We start from the raw sequence: 16307 nt of genomic DNA on the forward strand, positions 1-16307 counted from the left end.
TAGAAAATTTAGTATTGAAAAGCGAATTATGCGAAATTATGAAAGAAGCCGTGGATAAATCACAAAGAATAAGTTCGACTTCAAAGAATCTGAATGATTCAACGTCCGCTGAAATCTTTAGCGAATACCTTGCTTCTGACTCCAAACTCTTGCGGACAGATTTTCTTCACCATCCTTCGATATTAGAAATTCCAAGATATCATCGTATCTTTTAGTATAAATATCCTCCATATTCCAGAAGATATTTTCATAACTATTCTTATCTGAAATCATTAATCTCATCATGATATCAGTGTTACATCATATAGAAACTGTTAGTTTCTATATTCTGTAAACTTTCGAGCTTAAAATATGAATGTTATTGAAGTAATGTTGGGAACTGATGCATGAGTTAGTATAATATAATGACACTTGATCAACGTGATTATATTACAGTAAGTCATGCTGAGTTTCAAATGGAACGTGATGATTCACAGACCCTAACGTCATCATATGCCATGTTACATAACTCTTTCATTCTACTTAACTCCTGAACAAATCAAGAAAATGTATTCTTGATGGTTCTATCTTCCGTGATGTTGATAAATTTGAAAAAAAAAATCAAATCGTGCTATTACGTTCCTTCCTGCTCAGAACGTTATAATCATCCGAAACTCTATAGCTACGAATTCTGGACCATTATTCGCTTGACTTGAAGTCGGGAAGAGAAAACAAAAGCATGAAGCTTCGAAATAGAAAATGGGTATAAATCGCAGTAAATAAGAGAGAGCATTACCCGTGAATGACAATGATTATAGAAGACAGGAGCATGGACTCCGAAATATAAAGGAGAATATAAAAGCTGATAACAACACATAAATTACAAACCGTGTATATCAATGTTTATCACAACATAAAGACACGGGAGAATTAAAAACACTATAACCCAAGGGCGAAGTAAGAGAAAACAGATTCCTCCAGTGGAAGTGGGAAAAGGAGAATGATTGTTGCAATAGTTAGAATAAGGACAAGGATCCGAACTGGATTAAGCATTTTCAGAATCTTTTGGATGTATGAAATAAGAAGAAAGTATAGGAATGGTGAGGATAATGAGACGGAGGAATTTAATTTATAATGGAAACAGCAGACAGAGTAATCGAGGCAGATCACAGTATTTAATTATAGAGATCTTAATTTCATTAGTCACCGAAGAATAAAATCTTATAGATTTCGAAAATCTGCTTTTAAATCCCTTGAATTTCGGAATTCAACCCTGTTTACGTCAAAAGCTAAGGAAAATCTTATTTTCCTATTTCAATCTTTTACGATAACTTCACTCATACGCTTCAAGTAATCGAATCGTTTTATCTAAATTGCTCACTAATGATAAAACTCAAATTTCTAACTCGTATGCGTCATGAAAACATAGTTATTGTCAGCCATGATGATCCCACTCAAATTTCGGGACGAAATTTCTTTAACGGGTAGGTACTGTGATGACCCGGGAATTTCCGATCAAATTTAAACTTAATCTTTATATGTTTTCGACATGATAAGCAAAGTCTGTCATATCGAAATCTAAAAACTTTGAACTGTGTTTATATATATATATACATTTGACCTTTGCCTATTCCCGACGATTCACGAACAATTAAATGAAAATATGTACATATTTATACAAATATAAATATAAGTATGTATATAATATTTAAAAATTAATAAAGTACACTTTAAGCATGTGAATTAAAATACAAAATAATATATAAGGTAATTAAGTGGATATTGAAATAAATTTATATATATATATATATATATATATATATATATATATATATATATATATATATATATATATATATATATATATATGACTTCTATATACAATTAAGATTACATGAGTATTGTAAAATATATAATGTATATATAAACATTAAATATTCTATACATTAGGTAACTAGTAAATAGGATATAATTAATAAATTGTAATAAGAAAATATTAAATGTATTTACAAGTTAAAAATATAGTTATTATACTAATAATACTATGCATACTTTCATTAATACTAAAGACAATCTGTAATACTATTATATAAATATGAAGTCAGATAAAAATAAATTGTTATAAAATTATTATTACAAAAATTATTATTTCAAATATTAGTATTATCATTAATAATATTAGTATTATTATAATTAACATTATTATCATTATTGTTATTAATATTAAAGTTATAAATCTTATATATAATATTATCAGTATTACTATTATATTATAAAAAAATTTGCTATTAATTATAATATTAAAAGCATTATTATTATAATTATATTCATTAATTACTAAGATTAATTACATAGATAACATATATCTATATATCTATATATACGGGTATATATAGGTACAAATACGTAGTAGTATTACATATTAGTATTATATATATATATATATATATAATATATATATATATATATATATAAATGTATTAGTATTATACAGATAATATATACATAAATACGTATTATATATTTATTTACATATACATAATATATACAGATAATTACGTAAGAATGGAAATCAGTTTCTAGTGCAAACAAACAAAGTCTTATAATTGTTCTGTATCTGAAAACGTTAAACAGATAAATCAAAAGTACAAATTCTTGAAGAATCACAATCTACTTTATTTATTTATTTATTCATATTCATACTACTGATAACGAGTTCATGTCGACTCCTTTCCACTAAATTACAATTTGTTATACTGCTTCAAAGATTTGATAAATCCCTTATCAGTAATATAGTCGAATTCACCTGTGTCACTAGGGGAAAGAAAACCAGTTTTTTTTTATTACAGCTCGACATCTCTGTCTAGCAGAGAACCCTGCAATTTCTAGATTTTGTATAAATTTTTAAAATCTATAAATGAGGTTAGGTTAGGATTTCTCTAGTGAATATATCTGTAAAATCTAAGATTCTAATTTCTTGTATTGAAATCGAATTTCATGAGTCAAACTTTATATTTCAAAGGTCAACGTTTTTGTTCATCACTAAATTTGTAATCATCGTGATGTTATAAGTTAAATTAACGATCCAGAAACTTTCTAATAGATATTTTGAACCTTTTTCATGTAGAAAGCTTGGTCTCAAACAATCTAAATTTGAAAATCAGAGTTTATGTTCATACGAATTTTATAATCAATGTTACAGTGATTTTTATTTCAATTTATTTATTTTTAATTAGTTTAAATCGCACAAACGAAAGGATTCTGTTTTGTTTATCAATTATAAATCAGTTTCGTTAATCTGAGGATGTTCGATTTTCATTACTGAACGATTAAAATGTTGGAGCTGAGGAAGAAGATGAAAGGAAAGGTTAAAATGAGTTTAATGAATTAATGGGTGTTATAAATCAGAAAAACTAAATGGGTCGATTGGTTGAGGGTGGCTGCATCTAACGAGAGGTCACGGGTTCGATACCCGGCTCTGACAGTCTTTTTTTTAGGCTCATTTCAATAAGGTAGTCTTTCAAGTATTGTTGTTATTATTATTATTATTATTATTATTATTATTATTATTATTATTATTATTATTATTATTATTATTATTATTATTATTATTATTATTATTATTATTATTGTTTTTGTTGTTATTATTATTATTATTATTATTATTATTATTATTATTATTATTATTATTATTATTATTATTATTATTATTATTATTATTATTGTTTTTGTTATCCCTTTTGTTAACACTCGGGTCATCGGTTACCGTGGATAACTCTTATTGAGATAATGATCTACGAAAGGGAGGTTATGGCTGAGGCCGGTGTCTAATTTTCGGTGAGGGAAAACCCCTACACGGGGTGTAGGTAAAACCCTAGATGAGAGGCTAATGTCGTATCTCATAGATTGTAGATGATTGCTATGATGTTATTTCGTAGAGGATGTGTTCTGTATGAATGAATGAGGTTAGCGCTTATATTTATAGTGAAACCCTAACCTTAGATATCCTTTAGTTCTTTCTAGATCCTTCCCGAATAACGATCACAAATAACGGGATTGTAGTTAGGAAAGGATCACAGTTAATAAAGGATATGATTGTTTCTTGTGCCCTAAGTAAAGCTGTGTGCACCCCTTCGGGCGTCTGATGCACCCCGTCTAGGCGCACCCTGACTGGCCGTTTGGGTGCACCCCCTATGGCCCCTCTGGGCGCACCCCGTTCTGGGGGCACCCAGTTCTGGGGCCACTTCATCTGGGCGCACCCTAAGGATAGTCCATGACTTTAATCAGTAAGCGTGTGAAAGCACGCGATACACAAGAGTGCCTAATGTGGAAATAGGCGTATCATCAGCTATGATGCTATGGGTCAACTCGATTTCAATATTTATCAAAAGTATACTTCAGCCATATGTCAATTGGCGTATGGAATTTCACCCGATGCATTTGATGAATATTTACATATGGGGTAACAAACTTCATATGATTGTTTGTAAAATTATTGTAAATGTATTGTTCATCTGTTTTCACAAGAATATTTAATGAAACCAACTGAAGAAGATATTCGTCGATTGCATGCTATACATTTGGAGATGCACGATTTTTCGGGGATGTTAGGTAGTCTCGATTGCATGCACTGGCCTTGGAAAAATTGTCCGGTTACGTGGCAAGGTCGTTACACTAGGGGGGATTACGAAGAACCAACAATAATGCTCGAGGAGGTTGCCTCGTACGATTTGTGGATCTGGCACGCTTTATTTGGTCCTGCCGGTTAGAACAATGATATCAATGTTCTAAATGAATCAGATTTGTTCGAAGATTTATTGGATGGTAGAGCTCCAAAGGTCCGGTTCAATGTCAACGAGCGTCGATTTAATAATGGATATTACCTGGTGGATGACATATACCCAGAATGGCAACACTTGTCAAGTCGTTTAAATGTCCAATTGAGCCAAAAATTTAAAGGTTACAAGATTTTAAAGAAGCCGCGAGAAAAGACGTCGAACAAGCTTTCGGGGTACTTCAAGGTCGTTGGGCACTATTAAAGCACCCCACAAGTCCAATTAGTATCAATAAAATACGACGAATCATGTACACTTGTGTTATAATTCACAACATGATAACCGAAGACAACACGCGCAACATATGCGGCCTTGAAGATGAGTATCTCCGAAACCGAGAAAACCTGCCGCGACGTACATGGACGAAAAGAGTTTATATGCATGATCGAATGTCACGAGAGTTGCGAGATCAAATAGCGCATTATGTCCTTCGCAACAATTTGATCGAACGCATTTGGACACTCCCGGATGATTATATTGTTTAAAACAATTAGTTTTATTTATTTTTAATTATCAATGTAATATTTTATTTAGTTATGTAATGTTTAATTAATAATATATCAATAGAAACTTGATATAAATAATAGTTAATTAATCAATAATAGTTAATAGTTAATACTTCGTAATTAATAATTAGATAACTAAGGCAGGTAGTATGTAAATAATTAGATAACCAAGGCAGGTAGTATGTATTGGAGAATACATGCATGATCATCATTACGTATGTGTGTATGCGTTTGTTAGAGTAGTTTTTCTCCTATTAAATATACAAATAAATTAATTTTGCACAAATGATTTTAATCACCGTACGTCCTAATCATAAATCATAAAGTCAGAGCTTAGGATGATAATAAGATATTGCAAGAGGGAAATCAGTTTGTTAATCTTGCATGTGATAAAGTATAAAGCATCATCTCTTCCGCTCTTCACTTGCTTGATTTAAATAAAAATGTATGTAGAACTAATTATAATAAGTTTTGACACCCTTTTAGAATCTTTTAAACAAAATGTTTAGGTTATATGCAGATCAGAACTATAATAATTGCAACTATATATATATAATATTTAATGATAAAATACCAATACTTATAATTCTAATTTAATTAAATTAATTAAAGAATCTTGTGAAATATGATGTGAACATGCAATTTGATTTTGAGCTTGGCCTTGGTTTACACTTTTGTTTTTTGTGTCCTGATGGTTTGTAATCCTCCATAGGTTAGATTAATCTTTCTCGATCTTGGTTGTAATATGTTGGTTCTTTTTTTAACAAGAGTTTGAAATCACTCAGGGGGATAAATTATCCACATGATCATTTCTCACAGTTGCATAACCTGCCTCCAACTGTTGTTCTCAAGAAAACCCGAACAATTCCGAGTATTTTATAAGGTTTGTACATTTATCGGGTAATCATCTTTTTGATGAAGGTTCTCAAATAGTTACGGAGTATAAAATTTACCATTTTCGCTCAATTTCTTTTTTTTTTTAATGTTAATGTGAATTATAGTTATATTATTCGAGTTGACTATCTAGTGTGTACGTGCTAACACCAACTAATGGTAGTGTTAATTAAAGTCAGTTAGCAATAAATAACTGACATCCGACACTCAAATAATAATAAAAGAGATAATTTTATTGATATTGCAAAATTTATTTATTTTACATCGTACGTAGAAGCGTTACATGGTTACAAACTAATTTACAAAGTGATTGAAAATAAAAACCTTGATATCTCCGGATATCATCTGATCCTACGGTTCTTCTTCACGATCCATCTAGGGTTGTCCTAAGATATACATGTACATGCATAAGCCTAAAGGCTTAGTGGTTTCATGTGCTTGTGTACAAATTATCACATACAATGTGCACATGTCAGATGAGAATGATGTAAAATATAGTGAGATCTGTGTTGATCAGGATTAGCCAAATTCCTGCATCGATTTCGTACAACAAGTGGCCACTTGTGTAGTAGTCGTGCCTTTATTTATATATGTGAGCCAACGACCGTTACGTTTCAACTATTATATCCTAACGTATATTTATGAGCCAATGACCGTTATGTTTCGGCTCATGACTACCCGTCGACTAACATGACTTAAACATATACATAATCAATGTTCATGCTATTTAAATGCAATGTAACAGTTAATCAGATAATCACGTAATATATCGCATATATCTCAGTTTTGATAATAACACGAAACACAGATATATAGTTTATGTTGTAATATTTTTGGTTTAATCGATTCAACCTATATACATAAATAATTTCATCATTATTAGTTTCAAAGTTCTAACAAAAACTATTCGTTTGTGACTTATTACTAATTATTATCATTAGAGTAATTAAAAGTATTGTTAAACATTATTACATTATCATATACTATGGCCTGGTAGTATTATAATAATAATGATAAATCCTACATCCATTTATTACATCCATTATAACAAGATGACAACGTTTTTCCTTTACAAAAATAATAGTAATATATTGATAGTAATAATACATCTATATCTATATCTATATCTATATCTATATCTATATCTATCTATACTTACTTCTATACATTAAGATATATATATCTGTATCTATATCTATATCTATCTATACTTACTTCTATACATTAAAAGAAAAACTTAATTGAAATATCATTAATTTTTTTTTCTTTGATTCTCATCATCTAACTATCTATTCCTTAATTCTATAATTATTGAGCAATAAGTAAAATTTGTTCTTTGAACTTCCCTTATTACCCTTTAATTCTATAATCTCTCTTATCCTTAATTAGAAAAAAATTATGATGACATTTTTTTTGTTAAAAGGACACTTGTCACAATAGCACCTTTTGGATGACTTTCTTTATTTCCAATCCCAACCATTAAAATTGCTAATGACATCATTTAGCTTTTGTAGAGACAGTTGATATAAATTATTACCATGCTGCCCTCAAGTCAGTTACCCTTATACTATACTACGATAAATAAAAACAAAAAAGAATTTCCAATTAAACTGAGAAAAGAAACTGTCTCTCCCTCGTGCCTTTTTCTTCTCTCTTGATATTTGAAGTCCCCTCGAACGCCATTTAACACAATTTTATGTGGTGAACAAAACTCAACCAGTCTTGCCGGTTTCTGATCCACCACACGCCATCAAGAGGCACCGCCGGAGGTTTACATTTTCCGGCCAGTATTCAATGAATTGGCGTTTTATTTGATTTTATGCCTTAACATATTATATTTCAGAACCTAATAGAGGGTAAGAATTTTTATTTGTTTCAGTTAGGGTTTATACATAATAGAAGTTATGAAATTGTTGCTTGAATCTGCACAGTCTGTTTCAAATAGGGTTGCTTATATTTAGTTTGATTATCCTTAAGAGTTTTTTTATTCATAGGATTTCTGAATAATTTTTGTATTCATATTTATTTGTTTAGTGTTTTCGTTTCCAAGTTTTTGGAGGATTTACTGATGTTTTTGTTTGTTTTCCTTATTTTTTTCATGTTCAACATGGAAACCGTCTACCTTTTTCTGGGTGTACGTTTGGATTGCAATCTGGGTTGGCAAGTTTCTCGTGTTAATTTTTTTCATAAGTTTTGTTACATGTATCTTATAGTGTCTGTTTTTCTTCTTTGATTGTTTGTTACTTTCAGATTATTTGTTTGTTAGCAGTGATGGACAGTTCTGTTTAGTAGAATCACCAATTCACAATGTGCAGATGTGTCAACCTCCTTTTTGTAATGACTAAGGAGTTTTAACTCTAAGGGTATGTTCCTTTGACATCTTTTAACTAAGTAGTTTTGTCATTTATTTAATGTTTGTTTGTTATTGTTATCTTTATTATTAGTTTTTTGCCTGTTTTTTTTTTTTACATTAGTGTACCTTTAATCGTTTATTATGTAGTGGTGAATTGTTGTGTTATGGAAAATAGAAAATGACAGAAACATACACGTATTGTGTGCATCCTTGCTGATGTTGCTGATGGAAACACTCTATGCTGTGTTTGACTTCTTAATAAGCTTACTTTCTATTAGGTTCTTTGTGCTTTTCGTGTTTATTGTTGTTATGTATGCTTTTATTATTGTTTTCTAGATGTACTGTAACTTATTAATATGCAACTGTTTCTTCTTTTTATTTTTATGACCATTTAGGCCATTGTCACAATGGAACTGGTAGATGCATTGCAAAGTTTTAGTATGAAGAACGGGTTAGATCATATATAACCATGCAAAATGATAGTATGCTTACTTTTCTGCTTTGAGTTTGTTATTCTCTTGCATATTAAATTTATACCTTATTTGGGGCAAAACCTTAGTCTTTTGTAAATTATAAATCGCATTGTCATGGATAAATACTAAATGACTTGGTTTTATGTGCAGACTGTAACAGAAAGCTTACGATGTGCAAGTGAGTGTCTTTGTTTTATAGGTTTATTTTATTATCGTAATAAAGTGATGTTGTAAATTTAGTTGAAGTGTTGACTTATTGTGACAATGAATACAGAGTTTCACGTATCAACTTGAGCTGACCCATTTTCACATATACTGAAAACAACCCATTTGAAACAATTTTCCAACCTGCCTACTTTGACTCATTTATATTTGATGTTTATTTGGCAACTTTATTTCTCATCAACCTTTCCTCCATTTCTATATAGGTGATGAAAATCGGGTCGTGTGCAGCCTGGTGAATGCTACCACTTTTATATCAAATTCATATAGTATGTCTTTTGGTGAATATCAACTGCGGGAATTGTTTAGATGGCCTGTGCAAATCTTTATGCATTCAAATTCAGATTCTTCAAACTGTTAGTATTTGATAATTTCTTATCGTGTGCTTTAAATGCTATGTGCATTTTTTAACTGCCATCAAAATGAACTGGTAATGATTTAACATCTTACCAATGATTTCATTAGTTCCTCAGGCTGATCTGTTATGTGGAGGACTCTTAACAGGATGATAAATACTCACTATATATATTGGCGTGGTTTTCAGACTATCATCGAACATTGCAAGTCAAATGTAATTCTGAAATGAACATTTGCGTTGAAAGTCTATGGAAGCAATTTATTAGCTTTCACATATGTCTGGAATTCAACAACAACAAATGTTCGGAATGGTTGATCTAATACCTCTACGTTTCCCTAAAAATTCTATATAGTCTTCACCTCGAAGTTGTAAGTTTACGATTTGAATTTCGTTGTGTAGATTTTAGAGATCAAATTTGAAATCTTGTTTAAAATCTGGTTTTGATTTTATAATTATGGATCTGTATGGTTTCAAGTTTGTGTTGATTGTGGAATTATAGTTTTCTATGATTTCATATTGTCCATTCGCTAAATTAAATTTGAGAAATTTATGTTTTTTAGGGTTTAAAGGGAATGATGCACTAGAATAATTTAATCCTTCTTCTCTCTACCCATTTTGACACCTTAATTGCACGGTACGGAGTAACATGTTTTGGTGAATTGGTGGTACTGCAAAAGTTCTTATAACACTGAAGATCGAAACAAACTATTACCAATAATTCTTTGGTTGCAAGGTGGTTCTGTATGTACTTAGCATTATGCAAATTGCAAAAAAATAGAGGGCCTGAGGGTGTTTGGTTGCAAGGTGGTTCTGTAAGTTCGAAGACTGCAATCTTAACTGGTATTATTTCAGTCATATTTTATTGATATCAAAGTTTATGTATTGTCACAAGATAGTTTTCTACTGGTATACATTGTCGGTTCAATAGTTTTGGTAATAACACTTGAAAACTTGTGTATCTTCTCAATTATGTTTTAAAGAGTTGTGACTTTTATTTGTTATTGGATGCACTGAACTATAAAGAATCGTTTAATAGTTCTTATATTTATAAGATAGAGATAATAGATCTTAAAGTTATAGTGGTCTTCTTTCATGCTTAGATTCATGGACTCATGGTTTAAAGGTTGCATTTGTTAATATTTTCTACCACAGACCATTGTCACAAGTGAATTATGCATTTATGGCTTTTTTTCGTGTTGTGTTTGTCACCGTGTTATAGTGATTTGGTGCTGCATGCTCAGTTAAGAGAGTAGCTTCACAAGAAGATGTATAAGGCTGCTAAAGCTACGTTGTTGAAACACAATCCTTTTCCATTTAATGATGGGATGCTTTTCTTTCATACTGTTTGCAATGAAGACAGTTGGTTGCAACAACCTTTGAATGGTGTAAGTGATAGTAAGTTATTGTGAAAGTGGAGTGCTGATGAGAATTGCCTTGCTATTGTTGCGGTTGAACAAAATGCTTATGATTCAGAATTTTATATGAGGAAAGTCTGGATTCTGCAAAAGGGGATGAAAGTTCAGAAACTGATGATTTGATAATTCCGGACGTTTTACACAAAGATAAAGTTACTAATTTAGAAGTGAAAGAAGTTGGGGCCGGGAGAATATTTGTTAGGCGTTATGAGATTAACCTACTGTTGACAATTCCGTCCTCACCCTTAACGTTTTTTATGTGTATTTATTGAATTAAAAGTTTATGTACTAGCAAACGTGGTGCAAATCTTTCATTTATAAGTTGACACAATTCATACGCATTTACTTTGTGTGTCTTTTATTGTTCTTGATATTTATCATTCGCATATATTGCACTACTATTACTTATTACATTAGCATAAATAACTTATTACAAAAATATTTTTAGAATGATGTATGATAAAACATCCACGAATGCTCGAGTTATAAACTAGTTATTGAGCAATAAGTAAAATTTGTTCTTTGAACTTCCCTTATTACCCTTAATCTTACGGGAGAAAATAATCAAATTAGGGGTCCAGTTCAGTTACCACATTCATACAAAATAATAAACCCTACATTTCTCATTTCTCCCTCAATCGCTCATGCCAAACCTAAAAATTCATTCGCCTCTCTACAATCGTTCCTGGGAAAAAATTAATAGTTATTCAATCCAATTAGTGGATAATCGACTTACTCTCCAATTACTAAACATATTTCTTTTTTTTTTTTTCTCCGAACGTCTTGCGAAAGTAAATATTGTTGCTTCTGCTTTTTATTAGTCTTAGGGTTTACGATTTACTTTGCTGATTAATAGTAGTAAGTGGTGGTTTTCGTTTGATGTTTACCCTAACATAATGTATATTTGTTTGGTATGTTGTATTAATTTGTTAATGATGTTGAATGTTTTCTCTGTTAATTGTTATATGGTACTTTTCTTATAACGTGTTTGCTCGATTTACTGTTCATAAGTTTGCTGCTGAAAGGTAATTTTGGGTTGTATGCCTCACTTTTTTTCTTCTTATTATGACAGTTTTTGTTTTCATTTTGTTTGCTTATCATCGATTTAGACTACGGTGTATTTCTATGTTGATCTTATGTTTTTAAGGGGTTATTGATTTGTGTTTGTTTACAAGATATTGTCAAATGGATAAGATGTGAACGGGAGATAGTTTGTCTTTGTTTACGAGATATTCTCAAATTGATATGATGTGAACTAAAAAAAGAAAGTCATGTAAACTTATGATATTTGTACTTGGCATATCATGGTGAGATTATATTTGTCTATGTATTTGTTTTTGATTCATTTTTAGAAGCCTGATACATGTATGGAGCTGTAACTTTAATTTAGCGATTCTGATGAACCAAATTGGGATACCAATCAGCTTCAGGTGAATCAGTTTATGATGAATCAATCTATGGGTTGTAATCACCTTATCCAGGTTTGGAACAATACTACTAACTTAATTAGTAAATTGATGATGATTATTATCATATTTGTTAATCCCTTAACACGAATTCAAATTAACATAATTTGAAGTGATTATTGAAAATTAACTATTTACCTGTTACAATATTGCGTAGATGTTGGTAGAGTTTTGTCATTCAAATGTATCAATGTTATGTTTCTTTCTTGACCTGTTCCCAAACCACTCTCACATACGTGGATAAGAATTTCATAAGTTATAACATTCAGGGTGCGTTTGTTTGCCTCTTAATGGAATGGTTCAGTGCTGAATGCTGAACCATTCAGCATTCAGTGCGTTTGTTTCTGACCTCTGAATGACATATGGTGCTGAATGGTTCAAAATTCAGTGCTGAACCATTCAGAGATGAAACACTCTCTTAACCATTAAGAGCCTAAATTTTCTGTAATTTTCTCCTCAAATCATATCATGAACTCTTAACTAACAAATATATTGAATATTTTATTCATGTTACGCTTTGATAAGGTACTTTTACTCAATTTATATCATTCATTCTAAATGATTATCAAACAGCATATTTTCATTCAGAACAAACTTTATTCAGAGGCTTTGAATCATTCAGATTCTGAACCATTCAGCGCTAAATCATTCAGTTTTATCAAACGCACCCTCAGTTACCTTTTTCTCCATGTGTTGAAATTGTGTGATATTTGTGTGTTTATGATATTGGTTCTACAGAATATAAGTTTGGAACAGCTCTTGAGATATAGACCATTGGATTTAAAATCATTTATTGAGATTTTACATGAGTATGTCGTGAACGTCTCTTATCATGTTTGGTAACTCTCAATAAGGGTATTTGCCTTCTTTGTATGTATCTTCCTACCATTCACTGCTAACTTAATACATCATTTTTTAGGCCTGAAAATATATCTGGATTGGGTAATGGATAAATTACGTTAAGAATCTTTTAGTAGGAAAGAGATACTTGAAAAGGTTGAGAAATTGATGGGTGCACACATCATGCCATGGTCTCTCATCAAAAAAGTCTTTGAAAGGTCAGCAGGCCACCGCTAAGCTCTTCATGCAGATCAATTAAGTTCTCACCTACATGTACATGTATCCAGGTTCATAGTACATCATACTTGTCAATTTATTTACCCTGTTCTTACTCTTTTTTTTTTTTTTTGTTATATATAGATCATGCAGTAGTGATTTCCTTGAGGTGGCAAAATAGGCAGGTTTGTTGGGGTCAAAATGGGTAACTTTGAGTATGGATCAGCTAGGATTTTATGAAATATGTAAGTTAGTGGGGTGAAAGAGTAGCAGGTTTAACCATACAACACGAGTACAAATTATATGTAAATTGAGATTGTTGTCATTGCCATTTATCAGTAATTTGTGTTTAATATTTGGGTAAGTGAATGCCAGTATGTAACTGGATATCTATATTGTATAATGTGTTTGTGGGCCATATTTGAGTCAAATCCTTGGTGTAATTTTAACCCTATGCATGTAATTCTTATATGTATCGAGTTACGATTGATCTCATCTATTTTATTAATTTAATTAGTTATTGATATACTTATCATGAATATCCCTCCCGCAAATAGTGCAGAGTCACCCCTTTCAAAAGAGGTACGTCTATTGATCAAACATATTTTCACGAGGTCAAGGTGAACCTACGCTTGAGTGCATGAAAGGGTTTAAGGACTAACAATATTCGAACCTCCGACCTTAGTCGTGGATAACCCACATCGGTATCTTTTCGATTCCGACAGGGTGGCCGATTTGAGAGTCCACCAACAACCTAACATACGAGGTTGAGTGGCCCAAAGACATGAAGGTTTCATAGTTTGTAACATATATAAAAGTCTTTACGTGAATGATCTTATGAAGCTTGTCCGTACGATAATATGTATGCTGTGTTACGTATTAGTAATGATTGTGTTTTTATGGTTCGGGAGCTATGTATTCATAGGTTCACAAATTAGGGTTTGAATAGGATCTCATCCCTAAATAAATGTGATCTTTTCCCTAACTAACTTACGTTATTTAGGGAATAAGAATCTGAATTAATTATACCGTACATTCTTCTAGAATATAATAAACCCTTAAGCAAGTATATGAAACTCACATCATTTGGTATAGGCGCATAGAATGCGGCTATACCCGTGCCATATATCTTAAATGACAATTATTGTGCTGCTCAGGACTCTAGATGCGTAATCTGTATGGTCATGCGGATATGCGTATCATTAAGTCCCCCCAGTTCGATGTTATATACAATGAAAATAAGTGTATGACGTCGAACTAGTAAGAGAAACTTATACACAAAATGAACCATTAAAAGTCCTTAAACCAAATGAACATGCTTTATATTCGTATTTGAATGCATAGTTGGATTCTAAGTGTAACCGGATAGTGCACATGATTATTTAAATATATATGCGTAACCGGGTACTGTGGCAGCATTAAATGCAATGTATGTGTGCAGTCACTAAACTGTCTTTTCGGCTGTATTTCCTGCACCCGAGGTGACAACTGTCACTGTTTACCGAAAAGGTAATGATTGTCATTATGCAACCGCCTGGTAATGCTAACGTGCACAGAGCATCTTAACAAGGTGTTTAGCCTAAGATTACCATACGCGTACGGTTGTGATTTCACCTATGTTATTTTTTGACCTACGTATTTTATCTATAGATACCGTTTTGGCATATTTCTTTTTTTAATCTTTTCCATTTACAGTCATTCACAGCCTTTCATCTTCTATGTCAAAAAACCCTTTTTCAAGGTATCTCATAATAAAAAGTTGTTTACCATACGCTTATACTTTTTTTTGCATTCCACTACGTAACCTTAGCTACATACTAACTACGTATGCATATTTTGACAATATTATTTTATTTTGTAGATGAAGATGTAGTCGTATGCACCTGTTTCTGCCGCCGATTCTGGTAATCTCTCAAACGTTCCGGCTATTCGACCGGAAACTACATCCTCGCTTTGTAAAGCCAATGAAGTTAGGAGCCTCAGAAATCATAAGAGGTTTTTTGATGAAGGTATTTATTTGACCATCTGACTTGCTCTTAAGATGGACTGTAAACTTTTGTAACGTCGTTGCTTATTTTGCTTCTTAATTTCAGGTTCGAGTGGTGTATCCCACGATTCTTCTCATGTAAAGCGTGCATGCCTTAATCCTGTTGATTCATCTCCATTGATCCCCAACATCAACGACTTCATGAAAGTTCCACCCACAGTTTTTGCCGAACAATTTTCTTACTTAAAATCTTGTGCACCCCTTCATCTAGTGCTGAAGTTTGCCGATCTTTCTCCCGCTGAAGAGTTGTATGTTGATGCTCAATCTACATTATTCAATTTGGCCAAAGATTTGAACCGCTTTCACCAAAAATCAGCTGCTCTTGCTAATCCACCGGCGACATCATCGACAGATGCGGCCAAGATAAGTTTGTTAGAAGAGGACAATTCCAGGCTTTCTGCCCAACTTGCTTTAACGACCCGTTCATATCGATTATAAATGACTCATATCAATTGGTTACATTGCAAGGTTCTGACCTCTATATGATACATTTTACAAACATTGCATTCGTTTTTAAAAGACAAACTTTCATTTCATCGAAAGTTGACAGGTATGCATACCAATTCATAATATATCCAAACTATAAATGACTTAATAATAATCTTGATGAATTCAACGACTCGAATGAAACGTCTTTTGAAATATGCCATGAATGACTCCAAGTAATATCTTTAAAATGAGCAAATGCACAATGGAAGATTCC

The 16307-nt window shown here is 31.7% G+C and overlaps 1 long non-coding RNA gene across 2 annotated transcripts; it reads left to right on the forward strand.

Annotated features, from left to right (window-relative positions):
* The first annotated feature begins 7836 nt into the window (after positions 1-7836).
* On the forward strand, positions 7837-11373 carry LOC139862174 (uncharacterized). Of its 2 annotated transcripts, XR_011764077.1 has the most exons (6): positions 7837-8577; positions 8963-9049; positions 9191-9218; positions 9469-9988; positions 10181-10460; positions 10840-11373. It is a non-coding gene; the product is annotated as an uncharacterized lncRNA (long non-coding RNA). The 2 variants fall into 2 exon arrangements; XR_011764076.1 differs by lacking the exon at positions 8963-9049.
* Positions 11374-16307: the final 4934 nt, after the last annotated feature.

This window comes from Rutidosis leptorrhynchoides, chromosome 8, assembly GCF_046630445.1.
Source record: "Rutidosis leptorrhynchoides isolate AG116_Rl617_1_P2 chromosome 8, CSIRO_AGI_Rlap_v1, whole genome shotgun sequence".
In the NCBI taxonomy this organism is placed as follows: domain Eukaryota; kingdom Viridiplantae; phylum Streptophyta; class Magnoliopsida; order Asterales; family Asteraceae; genus Rutidosis; species Rutidosis leptorrhynchoides.